At 46.8% G+C, this 16,717-nt stretch overlaps 1 long non-coding RNA gene across 1 annotated transcript; it reads right to left on the bottom strand.

The window, feature by feature from the left end:
* Positions 1–2,564: 2,564 nt before the first annotated feature.
* Positions 2,565–15,206, bottom strand: LOC148141204 (uncharacterized). Its single transcript, XR_015752555.1, has 3 exons — positions 14,984–15,206; positions 9,361–9,458; positions 2,565–2,822 (listed from the first exon to the last, which is right to left on the bottom strand). It is a non-coding gene; the product is annotated as an uncharacterized LOC148141204 (long non-coding RNA).
* Between the last annotated feature and the right edge of the window lie 1,511 nt (positions 15,207–16,717).

The raw sequence follows: 16,717 nt of genomic DNA, 5'->3' as shown, positions 1-16,717 counted from the left end.
TGGCCAATCCACCTAATCATACATCTTTGGACTGTGGGAGGAAACCGGAGCACCCAAAGGAAACCCACACGGACATAAGGAGAACATGCAAACTCCACACACGACAGTCGCCAGAGCGTGGAATCAAACCTGGGTCCCGAGCACCATGAGGCAGCAATGCTAACCACTGAGCCACCCTATTCTATCGAATCACCTCTCAGTCTTCTCTTGAGGAGAACATCCCAGTTATCTCAATCAATTTGATTTGGATGCGAGCATAAGAGGTACATTTAGTAAGTTTGCAGATGATACCAAAATTGGAGGTGTAGTGGACAGCGAAGAGGGTTTCCTCAGATTACAACAGGATCTTAACCAGATGGGCCAATGGGCTGAGAAGCGGTAGATGGAGTTAAATTCAAATAAACGCAAGGTGCTGCATTTTGGGAAAGCAAATCTTAGCAGGATTTATACACTTAATGGCAAGGTCCGAGGGTGTGTTGCTGAACAAAGAGACCTTGGAGTGTAGGTTCATAGCTCCTTTAAAGTGGAGTTGCAGGTAGGTAGGATAGTGAAGGTGGCATTGGGTATGCTTTCCTTTATCAGTCAAGAGTATTGAGTACAGGAGTTGGGAGGTCATGTTGCGTCTGTACAGGACATTGGTGAGGCCACTGTTGGAATATTGTGTGCAATTCTGGTCTCCTTCCTATCGGAAAGATGTTGTGAAACTTGAAAGGGTTCAGAAAAGATTTACAAGGATGTTGCCAGAGTTGAAGGATTTGAGCTAAAGGGAGAGGCTGAACAGACTGGAGCTATTTTCCCTGGAGCGTCAGAGGCTGAGGGGTGACCTTATAGAGGTTTACAAAATTATGAGGGGCATGGATAGGATAAATAGGCAAAAATCTTTTCCCTGGGGTTGGGGAGTCCAGAACGAGAGGGCATAGGTTTAGGGTGAGAGGGTAAGGATATAAAAGAGACCTAAGGGGCAACTTTTTCACACAGAGGGTGGTACGTGTATGCAATGAGCTGCCGGAGGATGTGGTGGAGGCTGGTACAATTGCAACATTTAAGAGGCATTTGGATGGGTATATGAATAGGAAGGGTTTGGAGGGATATGGGCCAGGTGCTGGCAGGTGGGACTAGATTGGGTTGGGATATCTGGTCAGCATGGACGGGTTGGACCGAAGGGTCTGTTTCCATGATGTATATCTCTATGACTCTATGTGAAGTTCCTCATCCCTACAACTACTGTCAGAAGGCTTTACAATATCTTGCATCCTACTCCGTTCCTTAAGTGTTCACTTGGCAGAATATTCCAGAAAGCCCAACTTCTCATCACATGCCTAACTTCACAACTAATCACTGAAACTTAATCCTGAGGGTCTGGGAGGACCATAAAACTATCACGGGCAGATGGGAAGAGTACCACACCAAGTTTTTGCATTGCTGCTTCATTGTGGTGATGGTGATTAATGTGCTCTTCTTCCAAAGTGTCAAGGGATCTTCTTGTTTGTGCCATAGTCTGAGTGGGGCTACTGCCATTACATTCTTATGTTCTTCAAACCTCCCTCAACATACATCACAATATTAGTCACACATTCGACTGGTCTTCTTCCTCTTCTGTTTTTAAACCTCTATTTCTTCCTCAATTGTTGCCAGGAGAGAGAGGCAGTGAGAAATGGTCAGCACTAACTCAATATTAATCTGATATCGCTCTACACCATTCTTTGCTGCACATGGTGGAATCAATGTATGTTCAGCAACTTCCAAACTATTCACATGTAATTGAACCAGTTTCTTTTCGGTACTGTGACTTTCTAATTTACTCCAAAGCTATTAACTCCTCAGCCTCTTCCAGTCCATAGAGGTTTATAGCATGGAAACAGGCCCTTCAGCCCAACTTGTCCATGCTGCACAGTTTTTCACAATTAATCTAGTCCCATTTGCCTGTGTTTGGTCCATATCCTTCCAGACCTATCCCATCCATATTCCTGTCCAAGTGTTTCTGAAGTGATGAAATTGTACTCGCCCCCAACATTACCTCTGGCAGCCTGTATCAGACACTCACCACCCTGCTTGAAAGAAATTGCCCCCCCCCCCCCCCGAACCCTTTTGCACCTCTCCCCTCTCATCTTACATTTAAGGGCGGTTGGCTAAAAATTGAAAGGTTGCAAGAGGAAAACCTCTTGCAGTAATCACCTGAGCAGTTGGGGATGGGCAACAAATACCTTGCCAGCAACAGCCATTTCCCACAAAAGTACAGCACAGCAAATCATCAGGAATGTGTTGCTTGAGTGTGCAATGAATTCAATCACGGTTTATGAAACAGGATTGCACAGGCATCAGGAAAAAGAAAGAATTCGCAAATCGACGGAGAAAGGTTGAAATGATCGCAGAGGGCCAGTACAGATATTCAGGCTGAATGGCTACCTCCTGTAATTTCGTGTCTCTGATCTGAACTGGGGGTGGGCTGAGAGTAGGGGGTCGGTCTATGGACAAAGTGGATCAGCTTCCCCTACATTTATCCCGCTCCTAAAAACAAAAGAATTCAGTCTCTTGAGAACTGCGTGACACAACAGTATACATCCCAGAATTAAATGGCCATTGTTTTAATACTTTTATGATTTTAAAAAATATTTACTCAAGCAACGTTAGTTCACAACAAAACAAGAGTGTATTGGCTGATAGTTCGATCCTGGGCTAGAGCCAATACTGATTGGCTGAGACTTCATCAGAGGTTCTATAAAGGATTCGGTTGCTCAGCACCTTCAGTGGATCTCTATGTTGCACATTGGCTGAATCTTCAAGTGATGATGGTCGGCCAAGATGTCCATGTTGGGGAGGAGCTGAAAGACAAGAAGCAGGAGATCCATGAAACTGATGTGTAGGGAAGCCCACACATTGGAGGAGAAGGGTCAACTACTCTTGTGCACATGTTTGGCACTTGTCCAGCTTCAGGCACTCGCTATGCTGTGGGCTGATGTGATGTCTGACTCGCTTTGCAGAGGGAGAAAATTGAAGATTTTTTTTCTGTTATTCTGATTTTACTTATTTCACCATTTCCTCCTACATTGTCTGGTACTTCCCCAGTAGTCTACTATAGAGTGCTGATGTAGAGGGGGGCCTGAAGGGTGATCCACCTTTCATGATGAAACATGCTAATCCAGGGCTCTGAATTACAGGCAGGCCAAAGAGGAAACATGGTCTACTCCTGCTGTTAGTTCTCATGTAATTGTTGTGAAGGCTTTACACATGTCAATTCTAGGGATGAATCACCTCAGTCACATCTAGAAATCTGAGGAGTAGGGGTTGTTTTGCATTGGGAAGAGAGGGTTGAGTGGAGATAGGATAGAAATGGACAGAACCATGAAGGGTGTAGACAGAGGAATAGTTCCTACTGATGGTAGGATCAAGAAGCAGAGGATAAGTGTCAAGTGATTGACAAAAGTACAATGCAAAGATTTTCTTTTTTTCTATTTAACCTGTTTTTCTAATCAACCTGTTCAGAGATATTATTACATACCACTGGAGTAGGTGGGGTTCGAACCTGGCCCCTGTGATACAGGAGTAGGAATGGCACCACTGTACCACTAGAGGGCAGTAGTAACATTCCTCAGGACTTCGAATTCACTGCCTGAGTGTGTGTTGGGGGCAAATTTAACCAGAGCATGTGAACAGAAATGGATAATCACCAAAGAGATTAGTAAGGGAAGGGGGTGAGTGAAACTAACTAAATTGTTCCAACAGAGAGCTGGCACCGACTTGATGGATTTCTGTGAAGTAACTGTCCAATTCAATTTTAAGAGCCCATTGCATTATACTTTATCTTGGCTGGTTTTACAAATTCCATTAGTGTTGGCATAAATTGGTCAGAAGGGAGAGCTGTGTGGTTCAGAGCAGGAGATAGTTGTGTCTTATGGCCCACTGGTGGAGATGAGTGTGCTAACACATCTTAACTTATGCGTAGAAATGGAAATTGAAGAAGAAATTATGAAGATTAAAGTGGAAATTGGAATTGTGAAGATTCAATTGTTGTTCATTTTAAAAAATATTTTTTGAATACTGCGTTCAATTCTGGTCTCCCTGCTATAGGAAAGATGTTGATAAACTGAAAAGGTTTCAGAAAAGATTTTGGGGGATATTGTCGGGATTGGAGAGTTTGAGCTGTAGGGAGAGGCTGAATAGCTGGGGCTAGTTTACCCTGGAGCTTCAGAGATTGAGGAGTGACCTTCGAGAATCATGAGGAGCATGGATAGCGTGAATAGACAAGGTCTTTATTCTCCAAGGTATGGGAGTTCAAAACCTAGAGGGCATAACTTTAAGGTGAGAGGGGAAAGATTTAAAAAAGACCCAAAGGGCAGCTTTAGGTGGTGCGTGTATGGAATGAATTCCCAGAGGAAGTGGTGGAGGCTGGTACAATTACAACATTTAAAAGGCATCTGGATGGGTATATGTATGTGAAGGGTTTAGGGGGATTTAGGCCAAATGCTGGCAAATGGGACGAGATTAATTTAGGATATTTGGTTGGCATGAATGAGTTGAACCGAAGGGTCTGTTTCCTTGCTGTACATCTCTATAATCTTCTCTGAAAAGTAACAGTTACTGAAGTTTTGAATTGGTATTGGAGGCAAAGAAATATTCGCCTTAACTTAGACTCGCGTTACATCTCTCAAAGCAAGACAGTAGTATCAAAGTTCCGATACATTATTTATCAAATTTAAATGTAATAAAACATCCCAAGCTTCTTCACAGATTTGGCACAAATTGTGAGATGAGGGGATTGGATGGAGGGACCAGAAACTGCGGTTGATGGGCGGCACGGTGGCACAGTGGCACAGTGGTTAGCACTGCTGCCTCACAGTGCCAGAGACCCGGGTTAAATTCCCGCCTCAGGCGACTGACTGTGGGGAGTTTGCACATTCTTCCCGTGTCTGCGTGGGTTTCCTCCGGGTGCTCCGGTTTCCTCCCACAGTCCAAAGATGTGCAGGTCAGGTGAATTGGCCATGCTAAATTGTCCGTAGTGTTAGGTAAGGGGTAAATGTAGGGGTATGGGTGGTTTGCGCTTCGGCAGGTCGGTGTGGACTTGTTGGGCCGAAGGCCTGTTTCCACACTGTAAGGTAATCTAAGTAGGAGGCTTTTAGAGGGAAGCTGACAGTGGCAGAATTTGGCGCCTTGCCCACTCTGCCATGAAGAAGGAAATGGGACATATAACAGGAAGAGGAGTTGGTGAGCAGTATTGGGTTGGGGCTGAGGAGCTAACAGTATTGGTGCAAATTATACAATCATCCTCCTGAAAAATAAATTAGTTCACTTGCACATGAATATTTTGGAAGTTGCCAATAAAGAACATGTCTGTTGATGAACTCAAATTGATTGGACCTCTCACACCAAGGCATGCTGGAGAGTGATATCAGATGAATGTTGAATCAGTGGTGATCCATTCCTCACTGCCTGGCCTGTGAGTGTGGATCGATCTCAGCTTAACTCCATCTCAGTGCTGAATGTTGAGCACTCAAGGGGACAAATTGAACAAACACTGCACAAGTGATCTTCAAAATTGAGTTTTGGGTTGGATGTAAAATATCATGTCCTGGCTACAATTGAAGGAGAAATGGAGGCGAGAAAGAGCACGTTAATTATCGCCACCATAGTGCCACCACCCTAGTCTAATTGATTAGTTATTTCTGGGCATTTATTTTTGTGTACTGTGCATAACTTGTTTGTTGCAAGAAGTAATTGTTGACTGTTTTGGAAGTTTTAAAATTCAACATAGCTTTATATAAATGCAAGTCTTTCTGTCACATAAGGTCAAGGGTGAAGATTGTGGACCTTGGAATTGGAACTGCTTCATGTTGTAGGTCAGACCTAGTGTCACTCCACTGAAAGGTTCAGGGTTGGGATTGGATGGATCCATCATAAATTGTGTACCTCATGGTTGATTACACAATGAAATCAAATCAGAATGAGATGGCTCAATGTGACAGTTCTGCTCTGGTTTAATTGCCAAGCTGAAGGGTTGTCAGTGAGTGGGCAGTAATGGGAAAATGGACTGAGGAACCTTGGAAGAAGAGATGGAAATGTGTTGCTGGAAAAGCGCAGCAGGTCAGGCAGCATCTAGGGAACAGGAGAATCGACGTTTCGGGCATTAGCCCTTCTTCAGGAATGAGGAAAGTTGGTCCAGCAGGCTAAGATAAAAGATAGGGAGGAGGGACTTGGGGGAGGGGCGTCGGAAATGTGATAGGTGGAAAGAGGTCAAGGTGAGGGTGATAGGTCAGACTGGGGTGGGGGCGGAGAGGTCGGGAAGAAGATTGCAGGTTAGGAAGGCGGTGCTGAATTTGATGGATTTGACTGAGACAGGCTGGGGGGAGGGGAAATGAGGAAACTGGTGAAATCCGAGTTCATCCCTTGTGGTTGGAGGGTTCCTAGCCGGAAGATGAGGCGTTCTTCCTCCAACCGTCGTTTCGCTGTGGTCTGACGATGGAGGAGTCCAAAGACCTGCATATCCTTGGTGGAGTGGGAGGGGGAATTGAAATGTTGAGCTACAGGGTGGTTGGGTTGGTTGGTCCGGGTGTCCCAGAGGTGTTCTCTGAAACGCTCCGCAAGTAGGCGGCCCGTCTCCCCAATATAGAAGAGGCCACATCGGGTGCAAAGGATGCAATAGATGATATGTGTGGAGGTACAGGTGAATCTGTGGCGGATATGGAAGTTTCCTTTGGGGCCTTGGAGGGAGGTGAGGGGGGAGGTGTGGGCGCAAGTCTTGCACCTCCTGCGGTTGCAGGGGAAGGTGCCGGGAGTGGAGGTTGGGTTGGTGGGGGGTGTGGATCTGACGAGGGAGTCACGGAGGGAGTGGTCTTTACGGAATGCTGATAGGGGAGGGGAGGGAAATATATCCTTGGTGGTGGGGTCCGTTTGGAGGTGGCGGAAATGACGGCGGATGATGCGCTGTACATGGAGGTTAGTGGGGTGGTAGGTGAGGACCAGTGGGGTTCTGTCCTGGTGGCGGTTGGAGGGGCGGGGTTCAAGGGCGGAGGATCGGGAAGTGGAAGAGATTCGGTGGAGGGCATCGTCGACCACGTCGGGGGGGAAATTGCGGTCCTTGAAGAAGGAGGCCATCTGGGATGTGCGTTTTTGGAACTGGACGATGCCCTCCACCGAATCTCTTCCACTTCCCGATCCTCCGCCCTTGAACCCCGCCCCTCCAACCGCCACCAGGACAGAACCCCACTGGTCCTCACCTACCACCCCACTAACCTCCATGTACAGCGCATCATCCGCCGTCATTTCCGCCACCTCCAAACGGACCCCACCACCAAGGATATATTTCCCTCCCCTCCCCTATCAGCATTCCGTAAAGACCACTCCCTCCGTGACTCCCTCATCAGATCCACACCCCCCACCAACCCAACCTCCACTCCCGGCACCTTCCCCTGCAACCGCAGGAGGTGCAAGACTTGCGCCCACACCTCCCCCCTCACCTCCCTCCAAGGCCCCAAAGGAAACTTCCATATCCGCCACAGATTCACCTGTACCTCCACACATATCATCTATTGCATCCTTTGCACCCGATGTGGCCTCCTCTATATTGGGGAGACGGGCCGCCTACTTGCGGAACGTTTCAGAGAACACCTCTGGGACACCCGGACCAACCAACCCAACCACCCTGTAGCTCAACATTTCAATTCCCCCTCCCACTCCACCAAGGATATGCAGGTCTTTGGACTCCTCCATCGTCAGACCACAGCGAAACGACGGTTGGAGGAAGAACGCCTCATCTTCCGGCTAGGAACCCTCCAACCACAAGGGATGAACTCGGATTTCACCAGTTTCCTCATTTCCCCTCCCCCCAGCCTGTCTCAGTCAAATCCATCAAATTCAGCACCGCCTTCCTAACCTGCAATCTTCTTCCCGACCTCTCCGCCCCCACCCCAGTCTGACCTATCACCCTCACCTTGACCTCTTTCCACCTATCACATTTCTGACGCCCCTCCCCCAAGTCCCTCCTCCCTATCTTTTATCTTAGCCTGCTGGACCAACTTTCCTCATTCCTGAAGAAGGGCTAATGCCCGAAACGTCGATTCTCCTGTTCCCTAGATGCTGCCTGACCTGCTGCGCTTTTCCAGCAACACATTTCCATCTCTGATCTCCAGCATCTGCAGACCTCACTTTCTCCTCAAAGATTTCAACCTTGGAAGAAGGTTCAGTGAGGAATTGGGCAGCTCAGAGAGATGCAAGTACCTGCAGTACCAACAGCCGAGTGATATTATCATTGGATAGTTAATCCAGAAACTCAGCTCATGTGGGTACCCAAGTTCGAATCCTGCCACGGCAGAATGTGGGATTTGAATTTAATAAAAATCTGGAATTAAGAGTCTAATGATGACCATGAATCCATGTCGGAAAAACGCATCTGTTTCACTAATGCCCTTTAGGGAAGGAAACTGCTGTCCTTACTTGGTCAACCTACTCAAACGTTTCTGATAATGGACGCAGATTTATCAGTAACTTTCACAAAGGAATCGTGTATATACCCAAAAGGGGAAGCAAAAGTACACAGCAATGTGGATAAAAGGGCATTCTGGCAAGAACAATAGGCTAGCTGTTTAAAAAAAAACTGGTAGGGCGAGGATGGCCCAAATGGCTTTCCTCTGAGCTGTGCTGTTCTACAATAATTTATGATGTCACCAGATAGGTAGGAGTTTTTGGCTGTGGAAATTTGGGGGTGGGGGGGGAGGCACGACAGGAGTAGGATCAAGGAGGGGGGTACTTTCCTCATTGAGTTATATATTACAGAAACAGACCTTTTGCTCCAACCAGTCCATGCTGACTGTGTTTCCAAACTGAACTAGTCCCTCCTTTCTGCACTTGGCCCATATCCCTCCAAACATTTCTTTTCACGTACTCATCCAAATATCTTTGAAACATTGTAACTGTACCCACATCCACCACTTCCTCAGGAAGTTCATTCCACACATGACCCACTCTGTGTTCAAATGTTGCCCCTCATGTCCTTTTTAAAAGTTACTCCTCTCATCCTAAAAATAAACCTGCTGAGTTTAGAAGTCCCCCACTCTAGGGAAAATCTACTAGTTATGCCCCTCATGATTTTATAAACCTGAATAAAGTCACCCCTCAACCTCCTACACACTAGTGTAAAACAGTTCCCTCTTGGATAGGGAACTTGGAAACTTGGGTTAAGTAAGAGGGAGGGATAGGAGAAAGAGGTCCTGCAACACTGTACCTTTGAGTCTGAAGTTCTGGGTTTGAATCCAGCTCCATGTCTTAATGACCAAGGAAGGAGCAGCTAAGCAGGTTAAGTATCAATGTGCAAATCCTATTAATGGCCACCAAAACTTAGCCAAAGCAAATCACATAACAGATACTCACCAGTCAGCCATTGTTAAACTTTAAGTCCTAAGGCTTTCATGCAGCTTTTGTAGGCCTGAGTTGCTTCTTTACATTTCTCTTCACCTTTATCTGCAATGCTGTAAACCACGAAAAAACAAAGTTAAAAGCATATTCACCACTGTTTGGAAAATGCAACTGAGGCTCACGCTCCGGCACAGTCCCAAACCTTAACCTGAAACTTGGATAATTATCTGAAGAGAAAAGAAGCTGCTGGGCTATGAGGAAAAGGGCTAAGGGATGGGAACCAGTGAGTTGTATAGTGGGCAGCTACACATACACACACAAAAGGCCAAATAACCAGCTCCTGTGCTGTAACCAATCAATGATTCTAAAGGTCTTTCTTATATACCCTGCCTCCAGTTGTTGGAGTGGGAACAAGATTTACAAAAAGGTCAAAAATGATTTATTTTATTTACAGAAATATGGGACCAAGGGGATGGAAATGAGAGTATGGTAATTTAGAGAACATAGGAATTAGGAGAAGGAAGATGTCACTCAGCCCCTTGAACCTATCCCATCATTCAATTCAATCATGGCTGATTTGATTGCGGTCTCAACTCCACATTCCTGTCTACTCCAATGACCTTTGACCCCCCCCCCATTCATCAAAAGTCAATTTAACTTTGCCTTAAAAATGTTCAATTACTGCCTCCGACACAGGATAATAGAGTTCCCTTAACATTCTTGAGAAAAAAAGTCTCATCTCTCCTTAGATAAGAAGCCCCTTAAATTTAAGCTGTGTCCCCTAGTGCCAGTCTCTCCCATGAGGGACAGCATCCTTTCAAAATCCACCCTTTCAAGTCCCCTCAGGGCTATATGCATTACAGTAAGATCAATGCAGTGAGCATCATTTGTGTAATTAATAGAAGTTGTGTACCAAGATGCAGTGAAAGTGTCCCCACCTCTGAGGCAGGAGGCCTGGGTACAGGTGCCATCTGCTCCAGATTTATGCAATGACATCTCTGAACAGGAGACAGTCACGTGCTGGTGGTTTCCTGTCCAAAAGGCTGTTTGAAGATACTTTGGGGAAGTCAAGCCCATCCGTAGTTGCCATTGAGAAGGTAGTGGTGGTCTGGCTTCATAGAATCACCACAGTGTGGAAGCAGGCCATTCAGCCCATGCTGACCCTCTGAAGAGCAACCTACCCCCCTTCCCCTGCATTTCCCAGGGCTAATCTACCTAGCCTGTACATCCCTGGACACCATGGGCAATTCAGCGTGCTCAATCCATCTAACCTGTACATCTTTGGACTGTGGGAGGAAACCCACACAGACTGTCATCCGAGGGTGGTATCAAACCCAGGCCCCTGGGGCTGTGTGGCAGCAGTGTTAACCATTGAGCCACCGTGCCTTCTTAAATTGCTGGCATCCACGTGTTGTAGGTTGACCCACAATGCCTTGGGGAGAGAGTTCCAAGATTTTGATCTAGTGACACTGAAGGAACAGCCAAAATATTTTCAAGTCAGAATGGTGAGTGGCTGGAGGGGAACTTGCACTGGATGACGTTCCCATCTATCTGCTGCCCTTGTCCTTCTAGATGGAATTGGCCATGGATTGGAATGTACTGCCTGAGGAGCCTTCATGAAATTCTGCAGTGCATCTTGTAGATAGAACATACTGCTGCTACTGAGTGTCGGTGGTGGAGGGAGTGGATTAGATTAGATTAGATTAGATTACTTACAGTGTGGAAACAGGCCCTTTGGCCCAGCAAGTCTGCACCGACCCTCCAAAGAGCAACCCACCCTGACTAATGCACCTAACACTACGGGCAATTTAGCATAGCCAATTCACCTAACCTGCACATCTTTGGACTGTGGGAAGAAACCGGAGCACCCGGAGGAAACCCACACAGACACTGGGAGAACATGCAAACTCCACATAGACAGTTGCCCGAGGCAGGAATTGAACCTAGGTCCCTGGCACTGTTGTTTGTGGATGTGGTGCCAGTCAAGCCGGCTGCTTTGTCCTGAATACAGAACAAAGGAATGTTGGCACTGAGATACCAGCCACATTCTTGTTAAATAATGGAACAGATTCAAGAGACAAAGTGGTTTCCAAAATAGAAACAGAGAGTGCTGCAGAAACTCAACTGGTCTGGCAGAATCTGTGGGCAGAGAAATACAGTTAACAGGATGAGTCTGAGATGACTCCTTCAGAACTCCCTGTGTTTTAATTCCAACTCTCCAGCATCCTCAGTACTTTAATTTTATTTTAGCTGAACGGCCCTCTCCTGTTTCCAAGTCTTGTGTTTATCTTTTGAATGATACTAAAGTGATTTGAAGCCGAGTGAGTCAGTTTTCTTCTGAAGAAGTCATCTCAGACTGGAAACGTTAACTCTGTTTCTGTCTCCACAGACCTGCTGAGTTTCTCCATCAGTCTGTGTTTGTTTCAGATTTCCAGCATCCAGTAGTGTTTAGCTTTTACTCAAGTGTGTCTTTTACTCAAGTGAGAGATGTCTGTTAAATGAATGCATACATGTGTAGTCCATGTGACCATATGTGAGTGCATGTGTGAGGCATTGCAAGTGGATTTGGCTGGTCAAGGAGAGATCTGAAGTGTGGCAACAATGAGGCACCACATGTAAACCTTGCTACTTGGAGCATTTCAACCAAAGAGAGTATACAATTCTTCAGCAATATACCACTCAAGTTAATAACCAGACTAAAATTAGATTCCACACTGTTCCCAGACTGTGCAAATTTAAAGAAGCATTCTGTAATCTCGAATGGCCAGAATTTGTACAAAAATGTTTATCAGGGCGGATCCAGCACCGATGGGCGATCAAACTTCATTACACAAGCACAATAGAGATACAACGGCACCCAGCTGGAAAAAGCTCAGAAATTCCTCCCTAGTTCCAATAGTTACACAGGCGCTGAGTCAGCCTGGAATCTGACAGTTCAAATTATCCATCCCTGTGACACAGTCCTCAGCCCTTGCCCTGGGGCTGGCCTTGCCTGATAAACAGACAAAGTCACCTTCAGCTTGAATTAGGGCACTGAATTTGACACTAAAATAATACCAAGAACTGCACGCAACAGAATCAGTGACAAACAGGTTGGCTTTCCCTGGTTATTCATGATCTTTTCACTGCACCCTCTCCGGGTTTTACTCTTTCCACCCCTCGAAATTGCCACACTCAAAACTCCATCCAACTCTTCACCCAGTTCCAGACGGCGAGGGCCCACAGACTATTCGGCTGTGGAAGGCATCATTCGCAAGGGAAAACATCCCTGCCTCTGTTTCTCCGCCCTGCCCCAGTCAATATTTTTTCCCATGCCAACACATTCTTGAATTGGCTCACAGCCCTCGAGTGGGATCTTGCTGTGCTCCAGTCGACTGCTGCATTCGGTCCAGGGGAGAGGGGAGCATTATACTTCAGATGAGGCTGGATATCTAGCTTGTCAGAGGGTCTGAAAGGGCCAATGTTGATGCAAGATTCACCTCTCTTTGAACAAGAGTTTGCTGTAACTTCCATAGGTCACCCAACTGCTATTGCCTTCCAAAGCTTCACATTGTCCTAATTGAATGGGACCATTGACGCAACTGTTAAAGAACATCATCTGCTATCTCCTTTGAAGGGATTCATGAGGCAATTCGCGGCCAAGCATCTACTTCCTGGCCCAGGATGATATTGGCCCTGCCTCACCCCAGAGAGCGAATAACCGACAGACTCCTTTATAAGCAATCAGTTGGTTCACAGAAACATTGAAAACAGGAGCAGGAGTAGGCCATTCAGCCCTTCGAGCCTGTTCTGCCATTCAATATGATCATGGCTGATGATCCAACTCAAACGCCTGTTCCTGCTTCCTCTCCCGTACCCTTTGGTCCCTTTAGCCGTAAGAGCTAGATCTAACTCCTTCTTGAAAACATTCAACGTTTTAGCTTCAGCTACTTTCTGTGGCACCACTCCCTGGGTGAAGACATTTCTCCTCATCTCAGTCTCAATGGCCCACCCCATATTGACCCCTGGTTCTGGACTTCCCCACAATCAAGACCAGCCTTCCTGCATTTATCCTGCCTTGTCCTGTAGAATTGTATAGGTTCCTAAGAGATCTCCCCGCACCCTAATTTTCCTGAACTCCTGGGAATATAATCCTGCCCAATCCAGTCTTCCTTCATACGTCAGTCCTGCCATCCCCCAGGTACCAGTCTGGGAAAGCTTTAATAAACAAGGAATCTGAAACAAGCACAGTAATTGCTGGAGAAACTCAGCAGGTCTGGCAGCGTCTGTGAAAAGAAAGAGTTAACATTTGGAGACTGATGACTCTTCTTTAAGGGTTCACTGCACCTGAAACATTAACTCTGTTTCTCTCTCCACACATGCTGCCAGACCTGCTGAGATTCTCCAGCAATTTCTGTTTTTTGTTTTGGGTAAACCCGTTGCTGCTCTCCATCAGTTGTCAGAACACCCTTCCGCAGAAAGGGAGATCAAAACCACACCCAGAACTATATCAAAATAAATTGGTTCTTTACCACTCAAGAAAAGTCCAGGCAAGGGGCCGCTGTCAGCCCTTCTATCTGATACTTCCATAGATGCTTGACTGTACCTCAATCCCACTGCCTTCCTCCTCATTTAGCTGAGGGACTAATCTCTGTCACATATTGTAATATTATTCCACATATGAATAAAGTTATTGCCTCCCTTACAGAAGCTCTGTATTGTTCTGAAGAAGGGTCACTGGATCCGAAATGTTAACTCTGCTTTCTCTCTTCACAGACCAGCTGAGCTTTTCGAGCAATGTTTGTTGTTGTTTCTGATTTCCAGCATCCACAGTTCTTTGGTTTGTTTTATTGCCTCTTTAGAATGGTTTTATACTTACTAGTTAATCCAGCCCTTTGCCTTCTCTATATCATGGAAGTGTTCTGCATTCCTTTATACATAGTCCTCTCCTTTCGGCATTTTTAAAGGCATATTCAAAGTGGCAGAATTTCTATAATCCAGGTTAGAATGGAAGGCCAGCCCCGATGTGGTACTGATTGTTGTGGATGACACTGTCATGGCCAACACTAACTGCCATGGCTGACACTGTCATGGCCGACACCAACTGTCATGGCCAACACTAACTGCCATGGCTGACACTGTCATGGCCGACACCAACTGTCTTGGACAACACTAACTGTCATGAATGATACTGAATGTCATGGCCGACACTAACTTGCATGGACTACGCCGACTGTCATGGACAACACTAACTGTCAGGCCGACACTGTCGTGGCTGACACTGACTGTCATAGATAACAATAACTGCCACAGGCTGACGCTGACTGTCTCTGTGTTGCCGGTAATTGTCATGGACAATAATCAAAGGGCATGCGTCAAGACTCCCTCCTCCTGCACTGGGTGAGGTGGAGTAAACAACACTAATTGTACAGTCACTCTAATTGGGAGAATGAGATGGGACAGCCAGAATTCCACAGAAATGGTTAACCCGCGATGTGTACGAGCTGCTTGGTTCCCCACGCAGATGCCCTGCAAAGTGATTCAGCAATGCTGTCAGTAATTTGAAGCAAAACACCACATTTTACCGTGAAGTTCTTCACGCCACCCATAAAATTACAATCAGACAGGAATTTGACTCAAAGCCCCTTGTCAAGCTCACCATTTCTCCATGGCCGTTCGCAGCTCCAAGCACGGGGCCTTGGACAACCCAGATGTGTCTGTCTCCTTTTCCGTAATGAGCAAGTTCTCCTCACACTTGCTTTCTGACATGGCAAGGCTCCTCTAAATAGCTGATTCTCTCTCTCTCTGTTTCTCTGGGTCTCTCTCTCTCTCTCTCTGTCTACCGCTCTCGCTCCCACGTGCTCCCACAGCCCCCACTCCACTATCCCCTGAAGCCAAAGTGTGGAAGATTTTTTTTTGTCAAATGACGCCTGTGAGGGCGAGGTCAGCCTGTAGGGTAGGGGAGATAAGATGACAGAGATGATGAAGCGCAGCCTGCTTTAGCTCTGAGTCGTGGCCAATCGGACTGTTCGCAGCGTGTGGCCCGACTTAACCGTCTGAGCACCGAGGGGTTTTGAAGTTTGAAGTGGATTGCCTCCAGCAGAGCTTTCCGTTTCATTGACAGCTCGTCCAAGTCAGAGGGATGTCGGTTGAAATCTTGTGCCCCCTACCCCACCCTCCCAAAGCCTGGAATTCAGGCTGACACTGTGAGGGAGTGCTGCACTGTCAGAGGCACTATCCTCCAGTGGAGCCTCCGGCTGCCCTCTGGGATGGACTGAATGGCCACCTGAGTTTGAGTGGGGGGTGCAGTGCCCTGGCCAATATTTATCTCATGTCATTAAAAAAAAAATCTGTTTTGTTTTGAGATATCTTTCAGTGGGATCTTGCTGTGCGCAGTGGCTGCAGTGTTTCCTAAGTTACAAAGAATGTCTGTAAAGATTTTGGGCTGTTCTGAGTTGGGTGGGGGTGGGGAGGGGAGGGGGGGGGAAGGGGTATGGTCGGAAGGATTGTGGTGGTAATAAAAATACAAAGCTAACTCCCTGGCCTTTCCCCTCCGACACACCGGCTCAGACTGCAGTAGGTGAACTGTTCAATCTCCGATACCCTGGCCATGGAACAGTTGACCCCACATACAGCTCGTGACGAAGGGAGCGTGGCCTGTTAGATCGGGAAAGTTCAGTGTGAAGGAAAACAGTCCCCACTCCATCCCCCTGTCCCCACACCGCCCCCCCCCCCCCCCACACACACAGATTTCAACAGGGAACCTGTGGAATGAGATCTTTGGAAAACCCCCTGAACCTTTCCACACCTGGAAGGCAATGAAACACAATTACCCAGCTCGACCTCACAGAGACAGGCCATTTGGCCCAAATGTCTGCTATCTCTCACAAATCTCCTCCCACTATTTTTACTGAGATGTTGGAGCCACTGGCAAGTGGCCACTGGATGTTACCCATCCCTAATTGCCCTTGCATGGAGGGGGCATTGCGAGGGCCATTTGAGGGCATCTGGAGTCACATGTAGGCCAGACTGGGTAAGGACAGCAGATTTCCTACTCTGAAGTAAATGACGACTGAATCTGATGGCTTTTTTCAACATCTGGTGACAGTTGACATGGTGACCACCATTGAGACTAATGTTATCTTCCACATCATTTGCTTGCATTTGTTCATTGCAATTAAATTGATGGTGGGACTTAAACGTTTGTCCCCAGGACAGTCGCCCAGGCCTCTGGATATTTGAGCCCAATGGTACCATCATCCATGGTGGGTGTTGCAAACGGCCAATGTTTATTGCCTACCTCAGATTGCCCCTTGATATTAAGGTCGGTGAGCTGCCTTAGAATCATAAATTCCCTACAATGTGGAAACAGGCCACTCAGCCTATCAAGTCC

Source organism: Chiloscyllium plagiosum, unplaced genomic scaffold (assembly GCF_037043375.1).
Source record: "Chiloscyllium plagiosum isolate Xiang-an unplaced genomic scaffold, Cpla_swu_hap1 HiC_scaffold_33, whole genome shotgun sequence".
Taxonomy (NCBI): domain Eukaryota; kingdom Metazoa; phylum Chordata; class Chondrichthyes; order Orectolobiformes; family Hemiscylliidae; genus Chiloscyllium; species Chiloscyllium plagiosum.
Note: the sequence above shows the minus strand (reverse complement) of the source record. Positions and strands in the feature narration are given on the sequence as shown.